Below are 27252 nucleotides of genomic sequence, written 5' to 3'. Positions count from 1 at the left end.
AGTCGGAGCGGAGATTTAAAAAGAGCGGGAGCTGTGAGTTGGAGCGGAGATTTAAAAAGATCGCGGCCTAGTTTCGGGAGCCGTTCGGAGGAGTAGGAGCAGTCTCTGTCAGGAAGAGAACCTGAGAACATCTAAGACCCTCAGAAGGTAAGAAGGTCAGTAAGTGATTTTTACTCATTTTTACTTTTATTACCTTTTCAAATTGTGTGTGCGGGGGTGGGGGAAAACTGAAGTGACATCATAGAAAAGCTGTGACCTGAGTGGCTGGTTGGGAATCTACACTAAATTAAAAAAATTAAGCATTGGTAACAAATTAAACATAATTACTTAATTATAATTTAGAGGGGTATCTAAGCCAGAGATCGAGAGTACTATATTTAGCTTTCACATTTATAGTAGAAATCTAGTGCTAGGAAACAGATAGTTAACAGTAAATTTAAAAAAAAAAATTTTCTAACTTTCAATTTTAATTTACTAATTAATTGACGCAATGTCAGTTAGAGGGGTGCAGTGCTCTGACTGTGAAGATGTGGCAGGTCCAGGAGGCTTCCAGCGTCCCGGATGGCTTCATCTGCAGAAAGTGCACCCAACTGGAGCTCCTCACAGACCACATGGTTTGGTTGGAGCAGCAATTGGATGCACTTAGGAGCATGCAGGTGGCGGAAAGCGTCATAGATCGCAGTTATATAAATGTGGTCACAACCAAGGTGCAGGCAGAGAAATGGGTGACCACCAGAAAGGGCAGGCAGTCAGTGCAGGAATCCCCTGTGGTTGTCCCCCTCTCGAACAGGTATACCCCTTTGGATACTGTCGGGGGGATAGCCTATCAGGGGAAAACAGCTGCAGCCAGAGCAGTGGGACCACGGCTGGCTCTGATGTTCAGAAGGGAGGGTCAAAGCGCAGAAGAGCAATAGTAATAGGGGACTCTATAGTCAGGGGCACATATAGGCGCTTCTGTGGACGTGAAAGAATCTCCAGGATAGTATGTTGCCTCCCTGGTGCCAGGGTCCAGGATGTCTCCGAACGGGTAGAGGGCATCCTGAAGGGGGAGGGCAAACAGGCAGAGGTCGTTGTACATATTGGTACCAATGACATAGGCAGGAAGGGGCATGAGGTCCTGCAGCAGGAGTTCAGGGAGCTAGGCAGAAAGTTCAAAGACAGGACCTCTAGGGTTGTAATCTCGGGATTACTCCCTGTGCCACGTGCCAGTGAGGCTAGAAATAGGAAGATAGAGCAGCTAAACACGTGGCTAAACAGGTGGTGTAGGAGGGAGGGTTTCTGTTATCTGGACCACTGGGAGCTCTTCCGGGGCAGGTGTGACCTATGTAAGAAGAACGGGTTGCATCTAAACTGGAGAGGCATAAGTATCCTGGCCCCGAGGTTTGCTAGTGTCACACGGGAGGGTTTAAATTAGTATGGCAGGGGGGTGGGCATGGGAGCAATAGGTCAGAAGGTGAGAGCATTGAGGGAGAACAAGGGAATAGGGACAGTGTGGCTCTGAGGCAGAGCAGACAGGGAGAAGTTGCTGAACACAGCGGGTCTGGTGGCCTGAACTGCATATGTTTTAATGCAAGAAGTATTATGGGTAAGGCAGATGAACTTAGAGCTTGGATTAGTACTTGGAACTATGATGTTGTTGCCATTACAGAGACCTGGTTGAGGGAAGGGCAGGATTGGCAGCTAAACGTTCCAGGATTCAGATGTTTCAGGCGGGATTGAGGGGGATGTAAAAGGGGTGGCGGAGTTGCGCTACTGGTTAGGGAGAATATCACAGCTGTACTGCGGGAGGACACCTCAGAGGGCAGTGAGGCTATATGGGTAGAGATCAGGAATAAGAAGGGTGCAGTCACAATGTTGGGGGTTTACTACAGGCCTCTCAACAGCCAGCGGGAGATAGAGGAGCAGATAGGTCGACAGATTTTGGAAAAGAGTAAAAACAACAGGGCTCTGGTGATGGGAGACTTCAACTTCCCCAATATTGACTGGGACTCACTTAGTGTCAGGGGCTTAGACGGGGCAGAGTTTGTAAAGAGCATCCAGGAGGGCGTCTTAAAACAATATGTAGACAGTCCAACTAGGGAAGGGGCGGTACTGGACCTGGTATTGGGGAATGAGCCTGGCCAGGTGGTAGAAGTTTCAGTAGGGGAGCATTTCGGGAACAGTGACCACAATTCAGTAAGTTTTAAATTGCTGGTGGACAAGGATAAGAGTGGTCCTAGGATGAATGTGCTAAATTGGGGGAAGGCTAATTATAACAATATTAGGCGGGAACTGAAGAACCTAGATTGGGGGCGGATGTTTGAGGGCAAATCAACATCTGACATGTGGGAGGCTTTCAAGTGTCAGTTGAAAGGAATTCAGGACCGGCATGTTCCTGTGAGGAAGAAGGATAAATACGGCAATTTTCGTGAACCTTGGATAACAAGAGATATTGTAGGCCTCATCAAAAAGAAAAAGGAGGCATTTGTCAGGGCTAAAAGGCTGGGAACAGACGAATCCTGTGTGGAATATAAGGAAAGTAGGAAGGAACTTAAGCAAGGAGTCAGGAGGGCTAGAAGGGGTCACAAAAAGTAATTGGCAAATAGGGATAAGGAAAATCCCAAGGCTTTTTACACGTACATAAAAAGCAAGAGTGTAGCCAGGGAAAGGGTTGGCCCACTGAAGGATAGGCAAGGGAATCTATGTGTGGAGCCAGAGGAAATGGGCGAGGTACTAAATGAATACTTTGCATCAGTATTCACCAAAGAGAAGGAATTGGTAGATGTTGAGTCTGGAGAAGGGTGTGTAGATAGCCTGGGTCACATTGAGATCCAAAAAGACAAGGTGTTGGGCGTCTTAAAAAATATTAAGCTAGATAAGTCCACAGGGCCTGATGGGATCTACCCCAGAATACTGAAGGAGGCTGGAGAGGAAATTGCTGAGGCCTTGACAGAAATCTTTGGAATCTCACTGTCTTCAGGTGATGTCCCGGAGGACTGGAGAATAGCCAATGTTGTTCCTCTGTTTAAGAAGGGTAGCAAGGATAATCCAGGGAACTACAGGCCGGTGAGCCTTACTTCAGTGGTAGGGAAAATACTAGAGATAATTCTTTGAGACAGGATCTACTCCCATTTGGAAGCAAATGGACGTATTAGTGAGAGGCAGCATGGTTTTGTGAATGGGAGGTTGTGTCTCACTAACTTGATAGAGTTTTTCGTGGAGGTCACAAAGATGATTGATGCAGGTAGGGCAGTGGATGTTGTCCATATGGACTTCAGTAAGGCCTTTGACAAGGTCCCTAGTAAAAAAGGTGGAGTCACACGGGATCAAGGTGGATACAGAACTGGCTAGGTCATAGAAGGTAGAGAGTAGCAATGGAAGGATGCTTTTCTCATTGGAGGGCTGTGACCAGTGGTGTTCCGCAGGTATCAGTGCTGGGACCTTTGCTGTTTGTAGTATATATAAATGATTTGAAGGAAAATGTAACTGGTCTGATTAGTAAGTTTGCAGACGACACAAAGGTTGGTGGAATTGCGGATAGCAATGAGGACTGTCAGAGGATACTGCAGGATTTAGATTGTTTGGAGACTTGGGCGGAGAGATGGCAGATGGAGTTTAATCCCGACAAATGTGAGGTAATGCATTTTGGAAGGTCTAATGCAGGTAGGGAATATACAGTGAATGGTAGAACCCTCAAGAGTATTGAAAGTCAGAGAGATCTAGGAGTACAGGTCCACAGGTCACTGAAAGGGGCAACACAGGTGGAGAAGGTAGCCAAGAAGGCATATGGCATGCTTTCCTTCATTGGCCCGGGCATTGAGTATGAGAATTGGCAAGTCATGTTGCAGCTGCATAGAACCTTTGTTAGGCCACACTTGGAGTATAGTGTTCAATTCTGGTCGCCACACTACCAGAAGGATGTGGAGGCTTTAGAGAGGGTGCAGAAGAGATTTACCAGAATGTTGCCTGGTATGGAGGGCATTAGCCATGAGGAGCGGTTGAATAAACTTGGTTTGTTCTCACTGGAACGACGGAGGTTGAGGGGCGACCTGATAGAGGTCTACAAAATTATGAGGGGCATAGACAGAGCGTATAGTCAGAGGCTTTCCCCCAGGGTAGAGGGGTCAATTACTAGGGGGCATAGATTTAATGTGAGAGGGGCAAGGTTTAGAGTAGATGTACGAGGCAAATTTTTTACACAGAGGGTAGTGGGTGCCTGGAACTCGCTATCGGAGGAGGTGGTGGAAGCAGGGACGATAGTGACATTTAAGGGGCATCTTGACAAATACATGAATAGGATGGGAAGAGAGGGATACGGACCCAGGAAGTGTAGAAGATTGTAGTTTAGTCGGGCAGCATGGTCGGCACGGGCTTGGAGGGCTGAAGGGCCTTATCCTGTGCTGTTCATTTCTTTGTTCTTTGTTCTTTGTTCTAAATCATCACCAGTCAGCTTTCCCCCTCAAAGGGGAAAGCAACCTCTGGTCATCTATGACTCTGACAACTTTACACTTTTACCTTTACTTTTACTGAAATGTACACAAATCCATAAAGATGGTAGGACAAGGTGAGAAGGATGTTGAAAGGACGTATAGGATCCTCAATCATATTATTTAATGCAAAATCAAGGCAGTTGTGCAAAACACAGTTTCGGCCTCAGCTGGTGAATTGCGTTGAGTTCTAAGCATCGCATTTGGAAAGGATATCAAAAACCATGGAGTGGGTGCAGTAGAGATTTACTCAAATAGTCCCAAGGATGAAAGACTTCAGTTCTGTGGAGAGACTAAAGAAGCTGGGGTTGTTCTCCTTCAGACAGAAAATGTTAAGAGGAAGGTTGACATTGAAAGGTTCAAAATATATATATATTTTTTAAAGCTTATACTGTCCAGCGGCATGTCGCAAGCTGGATACAAAGTTGTCTCAGTGTCAAGGAAGAAAGTGGGCAGGATTCTCCGTTACGCCGGCCGGTCAATGGGGTTTCCCATTGTGGGGCAGCCCCACGCCGTCGGGAAAGCCCCGGACGCCGGCATAACGGAGAATCATACTGGCGGAGAATCCCGCCAAGGTAATTGCGGACAGGTATTTTTGCAACTGGAAGGCTGACAGTGGGGTTCAGCAAGGCTCAGTACAAGGTGTCCTGCTTTTTGTTGGACATATTAAAGATTTGGGCAGAAATGTGGGGGTCATGATCAAGAAATTTGCAGATGGAACAAAAAGTGGCCGTGTGACTAATAGCGTGGAGGGTAACTCTGGGCAGCGGGATGATATCAATGGAGTGGTCAGATGGGCAGAGGAGTGGCAAATGGAATTCAACCTGCAAAGGTGTGAGGTGATGCAATTGGGAAGGTCAAATAAGGCAAAGGAATTCACAATAAATGGGAGAATACCGAGAGGTGTAAAGGAAAGAATGTCCACAGATCCCTGAAGGTAACAGGACAGGTTAATAAGGTGGTTAAAAAGTCATGTGGAATTCTTCCATTTATTAGCTCAGGCATATAATATAAGAACAGGGATGTTATGCCTGAATGGTATAAAACATTAGTTAGGTCATGACTTGAGTACTTTGTACGGTTCCTATCACCTCATTACAGAAAGGATGTAATTGCACTCGAGAAGGTACAATGGAGATTTACGAAGATGTTGTTAGGACTGGAAAAATGCCGCAACATGGAAAGATTGGATAGGCTGGTGCTGCTCTCCTTGGAACTGAGGAGGCTGAGGGGAGATTTGATTGTGACGTACAAAATTGTGAGGATAGGGTGGATGGCGAGGGTCTATTTACCTTTGCAAAGAGGTCAGTGGCGAGGGGCATAGAATTAAAATGATTGGTAAAATAAATTAGAGGGGAGATGAGAAAAAGAATTGTCATCTGGCAGGTGGCAGAGTTCTGGAACTCACAAGTCAAGGGTGTGATGGCCTTCATGAGAATAGCTTTGGCAACACTCAAGGAGTTCAACGCCATCCTGGAGAAAGCAGCCTGCATGATCAGCATTCCATCTACCATGTTAATCATTCACTCTGGTCCCCTCCAGCACACAATTGCAACAGGGTATACCATCTACAAGATGCAATGCAGCAAACCTCACCAAGCCTCTTCTTCAGTGCATTCCACAATGGCAATCTTAACTATCAGAATAGACAAGGGCAGGAGACTCAGGGCAACACCACCACCTGCAATTTGTCCTTCAAGTCAAACGCCAACTTGATTTTGAACAATATCGCACTTTTGCTCCTTAACAGTACTATACATGTACGTATACCACATGGTCCTCAGCAATTCAATAAAGTGGCAAACCATTACCTTTTCAACGGCCACTGTTCTCCCTACACAATCTCTCTCAAATCTATCACTTTACATAACTGCCAAGGTGCTTACTAAGAAAGAAGTCTGCATCGCTCCTGTAATTATCCAATGCTCAAAAGGTAGAAACAAACATAGAAATAAATTGATCAAGCTTCCCTTACTTGAAATATTAACATTCATTTGGAAGTCGCAAAAAATATATTCCTTTTTCTAAACTTTTTCTTCACAGTGTGATTATCTTTTGTGCCAGATAATTTAATTACTTGTGTTCCTGATCTAATACTCTTATGATGTGCTCCATCAGTGGCATGAGGTTAAGCAATGGATAGCTGGGATGATTCGTCATGAGTCACCTGGTATGACTCTCATCTCCATTTTCCAACTATCCTCAAAGGATCTGCTTCCATCATTATTGACGCTTGTCGTAGCAAAGAATGCTAGATAACTGAATTATCTTCAAAGTAAAGTATTAGAGAGGACCATAAGGAAACAGCCACTGTTACTCCCAAGAGGAAGCGACGTCTTACAGCCCACTGGTTTTGGGCACAGGGGCAGACATGCTATTGGGTCGGTGTTACCAAAGACCAAATACTATCTCTGTGGTCTTGGACATTGTGTACAAGTCTTCTGTACAAAGCATTTATTGATACATTGGCAACTTTTACTCAAAAAACCACCAATGTCTTTAGAAGCTCTCAGACATTTTGATGCTGCATCCAGTTCATGGGCTGTCATGATATTTTGATATTCTGCAGGTCAAGCAAAATATCCTGCAACCTTTTTCAGACCAGTATAGTGGACACTTTCCACGTTCCCATTGTCTTCATATATGCAGAAACCATCTCCACTGCCTGCAACTGAGATTCTTTTTCCTGAAAGTGTGAAGGAATTGCAAAACTTTAACAAGTTACAAGAAGTTGAATCTTTGTCTGATGAAACTTGCTTAGTGTTTACCAATTTTCCTTTGCCAATTCACTTCCAACATTACCATCTGCTGAAGGCTCTCTTGTTAACATGGCTATTATATATAACAAACCCTCTTCACGTTGGTTCAGGGCCTTCAGTGATAGTCTTCCTCAACTCGTTATCGATTTATGGTGCTCGTTCAATGGTCCTCATTGTTTCGGAGGATGAAAAGAAACATGCCTGCGAATGTCAAGGTGACTTTTCCCATGTCAGATCGTTCATGGTATGACAAATGGAAGCCTCTTTGAGAGAAGTTGTGAAGGACAACAAATGTCCTTGGAGAAGACAAAGTGATTTGAGAGTGTGTTGTTTTAAATAAAGAAAATGCTTGAATGTTTGGAAAATTGTTTCCTGGCACACAGACATTGTTAAAAAATCAACATGATGGCAAAAGATATGAGTGCAACCATCAGAGTGGGAGCGGGTGTATTTTGGCATGGCAGCCATGTTTTTGAGGTCAATGTTTTCTAGCTTTGGATAGTTATTGGGGTGGAGGAAAGTGACTTTACCATCTCCCTCTAGCCAGCCTGCACAAGTCTCTGGCAGGGCCTCAATGCACATCGGATGGTCCCACATGATCTCCAGCCTGACCAGCAGCACTTCCACAAAGCATCAAAAAGATGTTTTCCAATGTTGAACAGATTGAGGCTGATTCTTCAACTGCCACCTTGCTGATATATATTTTTCAAATTCATTCATGGGATGTGGGCTTTGCTGACTAGGCTAACATCTATTGCCCATCCCTAATTGCCCTTGAGAACTAGCTGTTAGCTGGCTGTAGCCTTTTATAGATTTCTCAAACTTCATTTCCTCCTTCATTTCCCGACTTGCTTGTGGCAATAAAGCCATTGAAGAACTGTGTTTTGGTTTGAAAACTGCCCTCCATGGCTAATGAAGGTTCTGAGATGAAATTACAGTGTGGTTGACTCTTATCTGCCCTCTGAAATGCCCTAGCAAGCAACTTAGCTCAAGGGCAATCCGGGGTGGGAAACAAATACTGACTTTGCCAGTGACCCCCATATCCCATGGCAGAATTGAAAATATTATGGTTGGCTATTCACGGTTTCATGTTGGCAAATGTTCAGACTATGCCACTGCAAACCTGCCAGTGGGAGTTAATCCACGACCCCATAGTCAGAAGGTTCCTGACACAGAGAAAAACAAGAGTTAAATATCCAATTGCAATACATCTACTGGCATCCCATGGAGGCCAACTAGCTGGAAGTAGAATTGTTTTCTAAATTTTGCTTGCATCATTTGAAGTTATTTCAATAGAAAGCTACTCCTGACGTCTGACTAACTTTGTTACAATAATGAAAGTGTTTGTTTCACCAACTCAGTGAAGAGGCTGACTGCAAATAAGAGAGTCGAGTCCAGGTCAGGCAATTTGTCTGCACCTGCCAGGAACTCTGTGGGTGAATGAATGTTAAATGCTTCAAGTATAGTAATGCATAACTCGTCAGGGCATTGATAAGCTTGAGCAGAAGGACTAAAATGTGAGCAAAATATTGCACATTACCAGAGATACATTAGACAATTTAATGACCTGCTCAGAATTGCTGTACTGTAGATAACATTTCAAGTGTTATTAGAATATGAAATGCATTAGCATGTATTTCTACTGAAGCTGAATCAATCATACATTTAAGGAAGAATTAGATAAACACTTGGAAGAAGAGATATATTAAAGATGTGGGAAAGCCCAGCAGGAGTGGATTAAGGTAGCTGTTATCTGATGGGGAGCTGGTGCTCAGATGGGCACAATAAACCAACTGGCTTTCTTAGCCATCATAGAAAATCAATGTCAAGGGGGGAATTCTGTTCCCCAAGCAACTGATGAAGAGGCTGTGGTCGTCCATCAGTCAATTGCAACTCTGAGAAGACCCAAGCATATAATAATTAACCATCATGAAGTCATATATGTATATCTCCAATTATATACAAATGGAGGCCGAGAAATTTAATGACACCAAACCTATAGGTGCAAATTAGGCAGGAAAATATCCAGTCTGCTTAACAATGGCCACGATTCAATGGCCTTGTCGGAAGAGGCCTCTGGCAAGATTCGCGATGCTCGAAAAGTCTCGTCACGATCTGGATCACGCTCTCGCTGGTTGAGGTCTAGGCATGCATATTTAAATGAGTCCTCATTCAAATATGTGCCACAGGATTCACCCTGGGCACGGGATTCACCAACCTCGCCAGCAAGGCCTCAACTGAGCGCTATTTGGTGTTGGTTAACAAAGTTGTGAACCAGTCGTCATAGCACCTGAGGGGATTCTCACTGGGGAGATGAGGCTCCCGGGAGGTCAGGCACTGGGCAGGCGGCACCCTGGCACTCACACTGTCACCTGGGCAACTTAGCACTGACAAACCTGGTATCTTGGCCCTGCTACCCAGCAACCCTCCGATAGCAGTGCCACCCTGGCACTGCCAGGGTGCCTGGGTGGCATTGCCAGACTGGCAGGAAAATTCCAAGGTGTCAAGCTGGCAGTTCCAAAGTTCCCAGATATAAGTGTGTGTATCAGTGGTAGGGCCTGGGGGGGCCTTGTCCATAAGATGTGGTGTGAGGGGTGGAGGGGCTCGAGGACCCTGGAAGAGGAAGGCTGGGTGAAGTGGGAGGGTCTTGAGGCCACGGCGGGGGCACAGAGGGGAGGTGGAATGATCGGGGCTGCCCTTAATAATGGTGCCCCGCTCCCTAAGTAAACTTCCTACACTGGCAAGCTCAGCTCGCCAAACTCACCAGTGTAAGAAATGACTGAAAGAGTGGCCTCGATGGGGAGTTCCTCTCTGAGGCTAAAAAAATGGCAAACTGCCATTGAATAGCCGGGTCCTTCCTGGCAGTGCAGGCACCGAGAAACACCCCACTAAACACGCCATTCAGTGGATCGTAACCCATGTGTGTGTTGCATATATATTGAGTCAGAAGTGACACCATACTGAAATGGCCAGGAAAAGCAGCTCCTCTTATTTGCACTGCAGTGTTGAATGCCATTGCTGAAAACCAATCCGTCCATTACTCCCAGTTACTTCCTCCTCACTCTCAGTCACCTCTGTGCCTTATAACTTCCTCCCCAACTACCTCTAGATTCCCGACTCCTTCCCACTCTTTCCCCCTCTCCCACAAAACCAATCCAACCAATCCTCATCACTTTGTTCCATTACCCAGACAACACCTGAGATGCAGTTGTCCAAAATTGAAATCCTCTTCACTGGCATGTGGCCTGGAAACAGTCAGCAGCCTTCTGCAACTAACTGGACTCATGCATCACCCCATGATTTCTGCCACCTCCTCCTCTCCTGGCCACCTACCTGAGTCTTTTGGTCCACTCCCCGCGATCATGCTTCCCTCTCTTGACCCCCTCCCTCCTGATTACAAACTCCATCTTCTGATTGCCTCACTCTCTTCTGATCACTGTTACACGACTCCTGGGCATCTTCTTCCCATAGCAAGCCCCCACTGTCCCTTTCTAAGGTCCTTCTGAAACTCTTTAACAGATTTGTGTCAGCTAAAATTGGAAATAAGTGATATAAATGAAGCTTAAGGTCCAATTTTGAGTGGGCATAGAACCAGCCCATTTTTGCACAGGAAACAGTCCCAATTTCAACCTGTCACTTGATAGTGTCATGGGAATGTAATTTTAAGCAATGCTTGTCTGCTCAAGTGGCTGCAGTGATGCCAGAGTGTGGGTGGAGCTGAGCTCTAGCTGTGCTTTTTACTTTCACTTTAGGCTGTTTGCTACAGGGTGTGTTTAGTTTTGTTTTCAGAGAGAAGAGCTGCAGTGAAAGCCAGCGGATGTGCATGGATCTCTCTACAAGCTAAAGAGTGTTCATTTGGGTGATTTCAAAGTGCTTACTGCTCTCAGTAGAGCATTTAAACCTGATCTATGTGTTAAAAAGGGTCTTTTGTCTTCCGGATGTTGTTTGGGAATTTATTGAGGATTATCTATAGAGCACTGTATTCTTTGGTGATTTATTGGTATGATAGTTGTTAAGTTGTTTACTGTGTGTTTATAAAGTGTTAATTGGTTTCATAAATAAACATTGTTTTAATTTAAAAGTACTGTAGATTTCTGTTTGCATCACACCTGCAGAGTAGGCCAGTGTGTTACCCATAACCACAATCTATTCAAAGTTGTGGGTCAGGTGAACTCCATGATACACTTTGGGACTTGCTAAACCCTGGCCCATAACAAATTGGGGACTTGAGGGAGATAAAAGTCTATCTATTGGGTTGGCTTTGTGAACTTAAGGACAGTGAGGGGTGAGCACATTGTGGGTGCTTTTCAGGTGTGGTATTCCACCTTAAGTAGGGGGTGTGTTGTGGACAATGGCTCTTTCAGAGGCTCTGAAGTTTTTGGGGGTGGAGACGGTCACACGCAGTACCTTACGGACAGAGACAAAAAACGGGCTTTTAGAGTTGTCAAAACATTGCAGTTAACGTTACCTGACAAAATGCGAAAAGGTGAGGTAATTTGGCGGTGGCTAGAATTGCCTGAGATACAGTCTCACTCATTGGAAATGGCAAAAATTCAGTTACAAATTAATGAAATGGAATATGAGAAAGAATTAAAGCAGTTTGAATACGAAAGAGATAGAGAGGAAAAAGAGAGAGAAGAAAGGAAAACAGAAAGAATCGCCCTAGCAGAACAAAAAGAAAGGGAAAGAGAAATACAGATCAGGGAAAAAGATAAAGAGAGAGATTTTAAACTTCAGTAAATGGCCAGGAAACATAGGGGTTGGTTTAGCACAGTGGGCTGAATAGCTGGCTTGTAATGCTGAACAATTCCCATACTGGCCTTCTCGAACACGTACCGTAATGTGGCGACTAGGGGCTTTTCACAGTAACTTCATTGAAGCCTACTTGTAATGATTATAAGCGATTATTATTATATATTGCATGACAGTCAGTTGAAATTGGCGGAAGTAAAGGGAAACGTACAGTTGGATGACAGTGATGAGGATAGTGAGAAAGAGCGTCACAGTCGAAGGCTTGGTGGAGATCTATTTAAATATGTCCAAGCATTGCCGAGGTTTGACGAGAAGGAGGTAGAAGCCTTTTTCATTTCATTTGAGAAGGTAGTTAAACAAATGAAATGGCCACAGGACATGTGGGTATTACTGATTCAAACAAAGCTGGTAGGTAGGGCTAGTGAAGTGTTTGCATCACAACCAGAGGAGGTATCTGGGACATATGAGGAGGTGAAAAAATCCATCTTAGGTGCATATGAACTTGTGCCTGAAGCCGACAGTCAAAGGTTTAGAAATTTAAGGAAAGAATTTGGTCAAATATACATGGAGTTTGAAAGGGTCAAACAGAGTAATTTTGATAGGTGGATAAGGGCTTTGAAAATAGACCAATCGTATGAAGCTCTCAGAGAAATTATACTTTTGGAGGAGATTAAAAATTCAATTCCTGATGTAGTGAGAATTCATTGGAAGAGGAGAGGGTTAAAACTGCGTCACCACGACCTCAGCATCAGCAATTCTGGCCCCTACAGGGGGCCAGCACGGCACTGGAGCAGTTCACGCCGCTCCAGCTGCTGATCCCAGCGTCAAATGGGAGCCGCGGGACCCACGCATGAGCAGTGCCACCGGCGCCAACGCACACACGCGCAGTGGCTTCCTTCAACCCGCCGGCCCCGACGCAACATGGCGCAGGACTACAAGGGCCGGCAGGGAAGAAAGGAGGCTGCCAGCCAGAGAGGCCGGCCCACCGATTGGTGGGCCCCGATCGTGGGCCAGGCCACATCGGAGGCCCCCCTGGAGTCGGACACCCCTCCATGCCTACAGGCTGACCCCTGACCCTCCCACGCCGAGTTCCCGCCGGCTGAGAGCAGGTGTGGACGGCACCAGTGGGACTCGGCTTTTCTATGACGGCCGCCCGCCCCATCCCGTGCCGAGAAACGGCGGGCCGGCCGTGTAGAATGGCCCCTGACCGGCGCCGCGCCAACCACACCGGAGGATCGCATGCCGGCGTCGGGGCGGCGTGGCTTGATTCGCGCTGGTTGAGGGGATTCTCCAGCCTGCCCCCGGGGGGGCTGATGGTATCCCACCCCAAAAGTTTCAAATGTTTTCACTGTAATGAACTAGGCCATGTAAAGTCACAGTGTTGGTGGTTAAAGAAAAGCACTGGGAAGGCTGATGTGGTGAAACAGGATAAGTCAGTGGGGTTTGTTAAAGTGGTAAAGGAAAGCCCAAGTGAAGCGAAGGAGGTGCAAAAGGTTGTCCAGCTTGATCAAGAGGTGATTGATAATAAGGTGCCAGGTATATTGAAATAATTTATTGCATGGGTAAAGTTTACTCATGTGTACCAGAAGGAGCAGGTAAAGAAGTCACAAGTTTAAGAGATGCGGGAGCTAGTCAATCTTTAATGGTAAGAGATGAGGAGTTATGTAGTTTGGGAAGAATGTTGCCAGTAAAGGTGGTAATATGTGGAATTCAGGGTGAGAAGAGCCGTGTTCCATTATATAAGGTAAGGCTGGAAAGTCCAGTGAAGAGTGGTGAAGTGGTAGTAAGGAGTAATAGAGAAACTATCTTGTCTAGGAATACAGTTTATCTTGGGTGATCATATAGCTGGATCGCAGGTGGGAGTGATGCCTACTGTGGTTGATAAGCCAGTAGAAAATTAGACAACTGAAGTGTTGAAGGACGAATATCCTGCGATTTTTCCAGATTGTGTAGTAACAAGGTTGCAAAGTCACTGCTTAAGACAAGAGGCAAAATCAACGAGTGAAGAGAAAGTTGAAGTGCAATTATCAGAAACGATTTTTGATCAGATGGTTGAAAAAGAACAAGAACAGGTGGAGGATGAGGTGGATATTTTTAGTTCAGGAAAATTGGCAGAGGTACAACAGAAAGATGTAGAAATAAACCGGACGTATCAGAAAGCATACACAGAAGAGGAATCTGAGTGTATACCGGAGTGTTATTACCGTAAAAATTATGTCTTGATGAGGAAATAGAGATCTTTACATATGCAGGCGGATAAAAAGTGGGCAGAAGTTCATCAAGTGGTATTGCCGGTAGGGTATAGAAAGGAGGTGTTGTGAGTTGCACATGAGGTACCAGTGGGAGGTCATTTGGGAGTAAGGAAAACTCAAGCTAAAATCCAAAAACATTTTTATTGGCCTGGACTACATAAAGATGTAATTAAATATTGTCGATCGTGTCACACATGTCAAGTGACAGGAAAACCTCAGGCAGTGGTAAAACCAGCACCCTTAATACACATTCCAGCATTTGAGGACACTTTTACAAGGCTCTTAATTGACTGCGTAGGACCGCTTCCTAAAACGAACAGTGGGAATCAGTATCTTTTGACTATAATGGATGTGTCTACTAGGTTTCCAGAGGCCATTCCAGTATGTACTATTACAGCTAAAAAGATTGTGGAGGAGTTACTTAAATTCTTTATTAGATATGGACTACCCACAGAAATTCAATCGGATCAAGGATCAAAATTTACCTCAATGTTATTCAAAGAAGTTATGGATAGCTTAGGAATAAAACAATTTAAATCAACTGCATACCATCCAGAATCGCAGTGAGCATTAGAAAGGTGGCATCACACATTAAAGACAATGTTGAGGGCTTATTGTCACGATTATCCAGAGGATTGGGATAAAGGAATTCCATTCGTTCTGTTTGCAATTAGGGATGCACCTAATGAGTCAACCAAATTCAGTCCTCTTGAACTAATTTTTGGTCATGATCAAGGAAAAATTGGTGAGTGAGAAATCAGAACTTACGTTATTGGATTACATGTCAAACTTTAGGGAACAATAAAATAGAGCAGGTGAATTGGCTAGACAGCATTTAAAAGTTGCACAAAATGTGATGAAACGGGTAGCGGACAATAAATCCAAAGATCGTAGTTTTGACAGGGGAGATAAAGTTTTAGCATTGTTACCAGTGATAGGTGAATCTTTAAAAGCAAGGTTTTGTGGACCTTATCAAATTGAGGGGAAATTAAGTGAGATGAATTATGTGGTAAAAACACCAGATAGAAGGAAGACTCACCGAGTTTATCATGTGAATATGCTTAAAAGGTGCTATGAAAGGGAGAGAAAAAGGGAGGAGGTTTTAATGATTCTAACTCAAAGTGACGAACCAAATCCAGATGATTTTGAATTTGACATACCTCAAATTAAATTGGAAAACTAGGATGTTCTTAAAAATTGGGATAAATTGTTGAGTTACCTTCCAGAGAAAAAACGGACTGACCTGAAAGAGTTATTGATATCCCATGGGCAGGTTTGTGGAGATATGTTGGGAAGCACGAAAATGGCTATACATGATGTAGATGTGGGAAATGATGTTCCAATCAAACAACGTCCGTATAGACTTAACCCTTTAAAATTGGCACAGGTTAACAAAGAAATTGAGAGTATGCTTAAAAATGGCACAATTGAAGTGGGTTGCAGCCAATGGAACTCATCCATAGTGATAGTACCTAAACCAGACGGTGCCCAATGGTTGTGTGTGCCCTATAGAAAGGTTAATGCAGTTACAAGAATTGACTCTTATCCTATTCCACGTTTGGAGGATTGCATTGAGAAGGTGGGACAATCAGCTTTTAGTTCCAAACTGGATTTACTTAAAGGTTACTGGCAGCTATCTTTATCAGAAAGGGCGAAGGAGATCTCAGCTTTTGTGACTCCAGATGGTATATACCAATTCAAAGTTATGCCATTTGGCATGAAAAACACCCCAGCCACATTTCAACGGTTAACTAACAAAGTTGTTTCAGGATTATCCAATTGTGCGGTATACATCGACGATCTGGTAATTTTCAGCCAGACATGGAAAGAACATTTAAAGCATCTGATGGAGTTATTCAATCGACTTCAGGAGACGGGTTTGGTGGGAAACCTAGCAAAAAGTGAATTTGGAAAAGCCCAAGTCACTTTCCTTGGCCATACAATCGGACAGAGTCAAATGGTCACACAGGATGTGCAAACAAAAGTTATCGAGGAGTTTCCAGTACCCTCGACACGGAGGGAAATAATGCGATTTCTTGGCATGAATGGATTTGATTGAACATTTATTCCAACTTTTTGCAGCGTGGTTGCTCCACTGATGGACTTGCTAAAGAAACGTAGCAAATTTAAGTGGACAGCGGAGTGTCAACAGGCATTTGACTGCCTGAAGGCTGTGATAACCAATGCTGCTGTGTTGGACAATTACAAGGGATTCTGTGATCAGATTGAACTAAAGTATCTGACTTTAAAGAGAAATGCCGAGGCATAGAGAAATGGATGGATCATGCAAAGACATTCTTGTCTAGAGAGACTGTCAATCGAGAAGGATTCCAGTTGGAGGAAGGAGAACAAAAATGGACTATGTTATTCTGAAATGTTTGCGTATGAGGGCAGCATGGTGGTGCAGTGGGTTAGCGCTGCTGCCTCACGGCGCCAAGGTCCCAGGTTCGATCCCGGCTCTGGGTCACTGTCCATGTGGAGTTTGCACATTCTCCCCGTGTTTGCGTGGCTTTCGCCCCCACATCCCAAAGAGGTGCAGGGTAGGTGGATTGGTCATGCTAAATTGCCCCTTAATTGGAAAAAAAAATGAATTGGGTACTCTAAATTTATTTTTAAAAAAGGAAAAAAAAGATGTTTGCATGTGTTGTTTTTGAAACAATAAAAGTATATTTACTGTGTGCATTTGTTAAAGGATAGTGAAAAGGTGAAGAATGAAACCATCTTGAAGTTGATGGTTTTTTTTTCTTGGGGGGAGGTGTCATGGGAATGTCACTTCAAGAAATGTTTGTCTGCTCAAGTGGCTGCAGTGATATCGGAGTGTGGGTGGAGCTGTGCTCTGGCTCTGCTTTTTACTTTCGCTTTAGGCTGTTTGCGACAGTGTGTGTTTAGTTTAGTTTTCAGTGAGAAGAGCTGCAGTGAAAGCCAGCAGATGTGCATGGGTCTCTCTACAAGCTAAAGAGTGTTCATTTAGGTGATTTTAGAGTGCTGACTGCTTTGAGTATAGAATTTAAACCTGATTGCTGTGTTAAAAACGGTCTTTTGTCTTCCGGATGTTGTTTGGGAATTTATTAAGGGTTATCTATAGAGTACTGTATTCTTTGGTGATTTATTGGTGTTGATAGTTGTTAAGATGTTTACAGTGGGTTTATAAAGTGTTAACTGGTTTCATAAATAAACATTGTTTTAATTTAAAAGTACTGTAGATTTCTGTTTGCATCACACATGCAGAGTAAACCCGTGTGCTCCCCTTAACCACAATCTATTAAAACTTGTGGGTCAGGTGAACTCCATGATACACTTTGGGGTTCCCTAAACCCTGGCTCATAACAATAGTACAGACTTGAATATCGCTGAAAAGAGACACATGTTGCCGAAGTTTTTTGTTCAGCACTTCTCCTATACTATAAAATGTTGCGACCATTTGAAATTTGGCATTCTTGCATTTGTCCTGATGCATGTAAGACCAAAAGCTTCAGCAACATGGGTGGCATTCTCCGGTTGCCCAACCGCGTGTTTCCCAGTGACACACCATTCGCTTGTGGCAGGATTCTCTACTCCCGTCGCTTGTCAATGGCATTTCGATGCCACCCACCGCCACCGGAAAATCTGTAGCTGTCGGTGCACTATTGGCGGGAAAAGAGAATCCCAGCCTGCTGGAAAATTCCAGCCCCTATGTCTCTCTTTTCAACAATATTCTCTAATTCTCCTTTTCTAGGCTGTCCCTTTATATAGACTTACAATGCAAGTAAATTGAGATTACATTGATGCGCAAAACAAGTTGTCTGGCAAATATTGAGTATTTGCCATATTCATTCCAATTTTCTACGCAGTTTATAAATTGAATAGAACTCTGATATTGAAATAATATTCACTTTCCTTTAAAATATTAAAATTCAGAAATGATGATCTTCAAGAATTTCTATTTTAACATTGATGTCTTCACAATTTGTAGCAAGGTGAATTGCTATGCTGCATTCATGCCACACTAGAAAACTAGCCAGCACTCTCCAGCACCATTACCCCAGAAAGGTGCCAATTTAGAAATTAGACTCAAGAAATTAGACTTCAACTACCTTGTTGATCTTTATACTGTAGCTAAACTCAATATTGTATCAGCTGAATAACAGCAGACAACGTGGAGGACCTAAATGTTCCCTTTGCAGCATAGATGGATCAGGAAACTTCTGGAAGGAATGCACATTTGTTCCTGGGTAATAAAGCTCTCCAGAATGCTTTCATTTTTGAAAATTTCCTTGATGCATTTGCTTAAATTTTGGAGCCCTGCATTTCTGGCACAGAGCTGAATACAAATATCTCCAAAACAACTTTCATTCATGAGGCACAAATTGAGTGAAGATGTGTGATTGAACTCAATTGATGTGAGTGGAGATTAACAATCGAAGGGAAAAAAAAGAATATTGAATTGTGCTGTGAAGCAGTTAAAGCATAATTTCTTAAATCTGTAAGATAAGAGTCATTTAATTTCTTGTTTAATTTTGTTCAACCCAACAAAGCTCTAGATGTTAAATATCAGCTGCAGTTAACCTGGATACATTGCTGATTTTTTAAACCGCGTTTTCATTTAGATGATGGTAATATGGCGGGTTCATGTCCCAAGAAATATGTCTCAAAGCTGTGATGTGGATCTGAACAAGTGAAAGTACAACCCGGTGAAATAAAAATGCCGCAATTAGATACCAAAAAATGTTAGAACAGGCAGCTACCGATGTCTTCGCTTTCAAAAGCACAGCTGAGGCAATCTCCATGTATTTTTGAAAAAAAGGCAACTCATTTACAACAGGCTGGTAATGAATATTTCAACCCAGCCCTGAGGGGGACAGTATTGTTCGCAACACCATATTTCATATGAGACCTTAAATCGAGGTTCAATCTGTCTGTTGAAGTGCACAGAAAGATACTTTGCCACGAATGGAAGGGCAGCAGAGTTTCTCGGTGTCCTGAATAAACTCTTCCCTGAAAGAACCGTGCTGGTTACTCATTTACCAGCTGTTTGTGGGATCTTGGAGTTCACAATTCAACTACCACGATATGGCTTCCTAATCTAATACCAACAGGTTACTCTTAGTTTTGTGGATATTTCATTGAAAGCTGATTCAATTCCGCAGTTACTTCTGCAACAAAGGATGATTATCATAGAATCTCTACAATGCAGAAGGATGCCATTCTGCCCAATGCGTCTGTACCGACCCTACAAAAGAGCACCTTCCCCATGTCCACCCCACCCCATTCCCGTAACCTTGTAATCTAACCTGCACATCCCTGGACACTAAGGGGCAATTTAGCATGGCCAATCGACCTAACCTGCACATCTTTGGAGTGCGGGAGGAATCCGGAGCACCCAGAGGAAACCCACGCAGACACGGGGAGAACGTGCAAACTCCACACAGACAGTGACCCAAGGCTGGAACTGAAACTGGGTCCCTGGTGCTGTGAGGCAGCAGTGTTAACCACTGTGCCGCCCACAGTCCATTAATCCTGCAACAATAATTTCCATGCAATTCCGACCTGCGTGGTTTCAAATAACAAATGTTACAAAAAACTGTGTTGATCTTATATAACTTCTTTTTAAATAACATACAAAGAATACACCCCATTCTTCTCTTGAATTCCAAGATGAATAAACTTGATCTTTCTTGACTGCCTCAAGAAAAATAATTTCCAACTGTTTGGAGAGTAGTCCAACCTTTGAGAAGGAGCAGCCTCTATTTCAATACAATTTGGCTACCTTGAACTGCACGTACGCATCTGTTCTTATCTCCTACGTATTAATTTTCCCATCAAGTTGATGACATGCTACCAACTCAAAGTGAGCGATTTACACAGTGTCTCAGTCTCCTTCACCTTCACCCTCTCTCTTATAGGTTTATTATTGAATGGCATCTATCTGCAAATATCTGATTCTGACAGCTTGTTGCCAAACAAAACCTGTCACCCGTAAGCTCAGCTGGAACATCCCAAGGACATTTTAATTGTCCCTGCACCTACAGTGCTTGATGGAAAAATGGTCATTTAGTAATGGTGAATGTCTTCCAGTCTCTCCATCTTCTGAAGTCAAATAAACACAAGCCAGTTTTATGCAACCTGCCCTCATGATTTAACCCTCTATATTCTGTTATCATTCTAATGAAACTACTATATACTTCTGAAGCATTTTTGTGTGCAGAGACAAGACACAGCTCCCTCAAGGTCTACCAAAATGTACCCTCTAGCGGAAATATTTTGAGCTAAGCAATGACTATTTAGGTTAATGCCACATTACGAAAACATCATATAATGTCTATCCGTATAATTTCAACTGAATGTTAATGATTACTATGTTATTTCCAATAATAGGAAAGTGTAAGCTAGGGGCCTGTACTTTCTGGGCCCAGCTCTGTCACCGGATGTCCAGTGTAATCAGCTGTACCCTTGACTCAATTCTAAAGGTCATGATCATTAGCATGAGAGGCAAGTGGTGAACATTTAAGCTGCTTGTGACAATACTAGAGTATCTGCACTACTAGGGCCAAGAGGTTCAGAGTGGAAACTAGCTTCAGGTTTAACATTATTATGAAAATGTTTACATCCAAACTTTAGTTGATGATTATGTCAGTAAACGCAACTAACAGTACAAGCATTCAGTTTAAACTGAAGGCAATGGGTAGCACATGCACATGTCCCCAATTAGCAAACCTCAAGGGATCCTCCAGCCAAAGCATTATTCGATAAAATTGGCACTTATTCTCATTTTTTGGACGTGAGAGAACGGAATAACTTTTGAAAAAGATTATTGCTATTATTCCTAGTATGGATAAGTAGGAGCCATTCAATTGGAGGAAATTACAGATGCTTCTGGAAATGCATATTTACGGAATGTCTAATTAAAATTTAGCAAACATAGTGGGCCAGATTCTCCATTTCTGAGACTAAGTGTTGATGCCAAGGCAAAATTAGTAGACTTCTATGACAGCAAAACTTGTGCCGCACTTGGACCAACTCAACGACAGTTAAGGGGCTAATACCGGCATCACGTGGAACACAATTGATTCCAATGAGAAATGGTACCAAATTCGCTGGATTCGAGAGTGACACTCAAGAGTCTCATACACACACTGCACTCCCCACACACACAGTCATCCCAGCCAATATCATCCCATATATACACTTCACTCCCCACACACACACACTCATCCCAGCCAATATCATCCCATATACACACTTCACTCCCCACACACACACAGTAATCCCAGCCAATATCATCCCATATACACACTTCACTCCCTACACACACACACTCATCCCAGCCAATATCATCCCATATACACACTTCACTCCCCACACACACACTCATCCCAGCCAATATCATCCCATATACACACTTCACTCCCCACACACACACAGTAATCCCAGCCAATATCATCCCATATACACACTTCACTCCCTACACACACACACTCATCCCAGCCAATATCATCCCATATACACACTTCATTCCCCACACACACACAGTAATCCCAGCCAATATCATCCCATATACACACTTCACTCCCCACACACACACACTCATCCCAGCCAATATCATCCCATATACACACTTCACTCCCCACACACACACAGTAATCCCAGCCAATATCATCCCATATACACATTTCACTCCCCACACACACATGCACTCATCCCAGCCAATATCATCCCATATACACATTTCACTCCCCACACACACAGTCATCCCAGCCAATATCATCCCATATACACACTTCACTCCCCACACACACACACCCATCCCAGCCAATATCATCCCATATACACACTTCACTCCCCACACACACACTCATCCCAGCCAATATCATCCCATATACACACTTCACTCCCCACACACACACACTCATCCCAGCCAATATCATCCCATATACACACTTCACTCCCAACACACACACACTCATCCCAGCCAATATCATCCCATATACACACTTCAATCCCCACACACACACTCATCCCAGCCAATATCATCCCATATACACACTTCACTCCCCACACACACACTCATCCCAGGCAATATCATCCCATATACACACTTCACTCCCCACACACACACTCATCCCAGCCAATATCATCCCATATACACACTTCACTCCCCACACACACACACTCATCCCAGCCAATATCATCCCATATACACACTTCACTCCCCACACACACACACTCATCCCAGTCAACAAGATGGCAGCAAGATGAGCGGCACCAGGGTTTAAAGATGCCAAATTGGAGAGCTTGCTGGACGCCGTGGAGAGGCTGGCGGCCCAGTACCCCAGGTTGGGAAGGAGGCTGGCTGCCACCACCGTTCGCCAGGCATGGATGCAGGTGGCAGAGGTCGTCAGCAACGTGGGCAATACTGTCAGGACCGGCCAGCAGTGCTGAAAGAAACTGTACGACCGCCACAGGGTGCCAGGATGAGTAGGCAGCACTGTGCCCTGAGCACCAAACCCCATTCCATGCACCTGTAACCCCCCCCCCCACCCACAGGGTGGCCGAAACCCCACCCTGCACCACATGCCAGCACCCACACCGGCCGCCACAGCCAGGTGCCCTGGCCACTGAAGTCACCACCTACACACCCCTTAGGCTGAATGCATCGGACTGTTTTTTTCTGTTTATCACCACCCCCCCACCCCACCCCCCTCCACGCCACAGGAGAAGGCCGCAAACAACCGCCGAGAGCGGGCGAAGACTGGAGGGGGACCGCCAAACCTGCGGTCCCTCACCTCAGCAGAACAGAAGACACTGGACATAGGCTGAGGGCCCGAAGAAAGAGCAGTCGCCAGGGCGGAGGTCGGCATCGGGTGAGAAAGTGAGACCCCACTGAGTTACGGTTCCCCGTGGCATGTGTGACACCCCCCATCACTATCCCCACCCCCACCACCACCAACCCCACACCCCCACTCCACCACCGACCCCCTCCCCCTCTCCACCACTATCCCCCAACCCTATAGCCCCCCATCAGCCCCACTTCCCCCCTCCCGCGACCCGTGATGCAATCATGTGTCTTGTCTTGTGCCTTGTATAAGCTGCTGGTGATGAGGTGGTCCCTTCTGGTGTCACTCACACCCGGCCCAACTACAACCACAACCCCAGTTGTCCAGCAGAGATGGCGATAACACCGATATGGACTGGTGCCATCAACCCGCATCCCATGACACCCCAGAATTCGAGTCTGGCATGACACCGACTTCCCATCTCAGGTGTCTCCAACACCCTCCACCATCCCAAAGATACTCACTACGGTTAGGAATGTTAATGAAGAGGCACCTGGGACACTATCTGGTGCGCACCGCACACATACTGTGGTACCTCAGGTGGAGGTAGGAACCCCCGAGGGACGGAAAATCGGAGGGCGGGCTGACCTCAGGGACTAGCTGTTATCCAGATGGGTTTCGGGCTTCTGGATTGGACGATCCCATCGATTGTGGAGATGAAGTCACAGAGCCAGGGATGACATACAAAGTCGTCAGCAAAGGTTTCAGCCATGGGTCAACATGTCCAAGGCCTGGGGCAATCTGGCCAGGCAGTGGCCGAGACCCAGGACAGGGCACTGTTAAAGGCAACAATGCACCAGAGTCACCTGGACATTGCAGCGGCACTCCAGAACATGGCCCAGTAAAATCGGCCCATGGCTGAGAACGTCAGCGGAATTGCCCAGGCACTGGCCGATGTGGCACAGACCCAGTAGGCGGTGGCACAATCACTCCATGGCCACCAGCATGCAGACCCTGGTAGAGATGAGAGCGGGCCTCCAGGAGCGTCAGCGTCAGGTAGTGGGGGAACTTCAGGGGTTAGCTCTGTTCGCACCCCTGTTACATGGAGCAGCTCGGGGGCCATTGGGCACCCCAAGGCAGGAGGAGGTGTTGGGGCCTGTGCGGGTGACTCCCGCAGGGTAGGTGCCGGAACACTGCAGCACCTCGGATGCCCTCCCACTCCTGTCCCTGGCACATCACATGGGTAGCCGGCAGAACAGGGTGGCATCACGCCACCTGGGACACCCGAGCAGCAGCCGAGCCCATACGGGCCCGGTTGCCCCAGAAAACTGCAGCCAAAGAGGACCCAGGTCACAGGGCTGGAATCATAGCAGTCCACCTCCACTTCTGATGTTCCACCTGGAGATCCACCTAAGCATTGCGTTAGGGCCGATAAGGCCATATAAATAGACTCCAGTTAAGTTGGCTTGGGTACATGGCACTGTATAGAGTTCGGGGCTAGGGCACAAACCTGTACATATTTGTTCACATTAAACACCGGTGCACAACTTACAACCTGCCACGGTGCTCTGTCAGAAGGGTGTGAGGGATGGGCTGGTCTGGGCTGCCAGCAGAGGGGAGGGGGGGTTGGGGGGGGGTGGGGGTGGGGGGGGTTGGGAGGGGGGGAGAAAGGGGGGGGGAGGGGGGGAATGGCCAGACGTCTTGGATGGGCCTGGCCCAGGAACTGCAGATCAGCCAGCATTCACCACTCCTGTGTCTCACCCCGATCCTACTCCCTCCACCGTCCCCACCTCTGCCACCCCAGTGATTCGATTAGACCGTGTGATGGAATGGCCAGCTCGCATGCAGGGATCACCCAGGTGGACGGTGGAAAATGTTACCGTGGGCAGGAGTCAGATCTTGCCGAACAATGCAAAGCACCAGAGCACATCCCAGAGTGGCTTATTATCCTCCATCCCATAGGCCAGACCCGCTGTTCCTGCAAACCCAGGGCCCGTATCCAATAGTGAGACAGGTAGGAATCACAAAGCGGGTTGCAAGAAGGAGGGAGTATGGTGCAGGGAGGAGGTTCATGGGAGGGGGTGGTCCTGGCCTTGGAGGATGGTGGGGGGGTGTTGGGTTAGGATACAGTGGTCGTGCTCCTGGTCAGTCCCCCTAGACAGTGAACCTGGAGGTGATCGGAGTGTCCCATGCATGTCGGCCGTGCCTGGCCGAGCTCCAGGACTTGTCCATCCTCGACCTCCCCTGCATCCTCCTTGCCGGCCGAGGGCTGATGTTCATCCTCCTCCTCCAGCATGTCGCCTTGCTGCTGCGCGATGTCATGGAGGACGCAGCAGGATACCACAATGTCGGAGACCCTCCAAGCGCTATCCGGGAGGGCTCCTCCAGAGCGGTCCAGGCACCTGAACCAGATCTTCAGGATGCCAAAGTACTGCTTGATTATGGCCCTGGTCATGGCATAGCAATCGTTGTAGCGGGTCTCCGGGGCGGTCTATGGCCTCCTGATAGGCGTCATCAGCCACGGATGTAGTGGATAACCCCTGTCACCCAGGAGCCAACCCCCATCCGAGGGAAAGCCTTGAAGAGGGCAGGAGCCATTGAGTGTGCCAGGATGAAGGTGTCGTGCACACTGTCCAGTTATTGTGCGCAGATGTGCATGATGCACATCTCATGGTCACACACCGGCTGCACGTTCATCGAGTGGAACCCCTTTTGGTTTGTGAAGATGGGCCCGTCATCTACATGTACTCGTAAGGGGTCATGCAGCCTGTAGATCACCCCCTGGGGCAGGCTCCGTTGCTGCATGGTCCTCCTCCTCGAGCAGCTCCGGCTCGTACAGCCTCAGTGCATCCCCCAGGGCTGCACCGACTATGTGTTAGGCCACAATTGCTGGTTGAATTCCAATATCCATTGTCTGCAGGGGGTGCAAGGTCAACATGTTGGCATGGTGCGTACCCCAGTGCCCAATCAGGTCCAAAGGGCTACATGGTGGCCCTGCGGACCCTGCCCCCGCACGTACCCCTCTCCCCAACTCTTCCCTCTTATCTGCACCCTGGCTTCATTGGTGCTCAGCACCATGGGGGCCTCTGGCCCTGGCGCCCATCCCTGCTGCCAGGGTTACCGCCAACTGATGCTGCCATGCCAGCTCATGCTCTACGGCCCCTCTCCAGTTTCCCCTGTAGGGGCTACTGTGGGCGTTAACCTTGGGTGGGCCGTGTGATGCCCCACCGGTGATTGGCAGCCGGTTGGGGATGGTGGTCTGGGGAATGGGGGGTGGGTTGTGTGGATGGTGGAGGGTGGGTGCTCGGGTGTGGAGGGTGGTGGGGTGGGGGCACACTTACAGCCGGTGTCACTCTGCAGCACCATGGCCCAATGTGAACAGTAAGTGAGGTGCACAGCAAGATGGTTGCCTTACAGTCCACGACAATGGTGGTCCACACCTGGACACCCCGGTCCCATGGGGGTTCAGCCCAGCCCCACGGCCCATCCCATGGTCATCGCCCCATCACGCCGCCCACGTACAGGCCCTGGCGTTTACTGGACGAGCGGTGTGGAATGCATTGACGCCACTGTCGAGGCACCCGAGAATTACGATTTGGCGTGAACCTAGTGCACGCCACGATTTTGGCGTCAAAACTGATTCCCCGTCAAATCGTCTTTCCCGATTTCGGCGTCGGCCGATGGAGAAACCGCCCATTATGTTTTCCTGATCTTCCATTCTGTTAAACTTCAGGAAAAAAATGAGTTTGTTGTGAATGATTCAGGTCTTTATAGTACATTTTGTTCTTACAGTAATAACGTTAGGGCCGATTTTATAATGTAGGAGTCCCGATGATTCATTCAATAGAAGTACATATGATGAGTTTGGGCACTGATTTGCCATGACTTTCTGACCATTAATATAATGGATCAGAAATCATAGCAAGCATATGCCTGAATGCCTGAAGTGTGCGCCTGCCAAGTGAAGCTGCCTAATGGGAATATGATGTATTGTGGATGTCAGATACATTGTGAAACAAAGGTAACCTGTGGTTGAGGCATGATCATTTAGAGAGAGGGGGCGGATTCTCTATCCCGCCAGACCCGTTTCCTGGCGCGGTGCGTCCCTGGCAGCAGCGGGATTCTCCGTCCCGGCAGCCGGCCAATGGAGGGGCGTGATTCTCCGACGACATGATTCTCCGTTTTTGGCCGGCGCCCGGAGGTTTCCCGACGGCGTGGGGATGCCCCACAATTGGAAATCCCATTGACCGGTCGGCGTAACGGAGAATCC

The sequence above is a fragment of the Scyliorhinus torazame genome, chromosome 15 (genome assembly GCF_047496885.1).
Source record: "Scyliorhinus torazame isolate Kashiwa2021f chromosome 15, sScyTor2.1, whole genome shotgun sequence".
NCBI classification, from domain to species: Eukaryota; Metazoa; Chordata; class Chondrichthyes; order Carcharhiniformes; family Scyliorhinidae; genus Scyliorhinus; species Scyliorhinus torazame.
The sequence above is the reverse complement of the archived record's forward strand: the minus strand, read 5'-3'. Positions refer to the sequence as shown.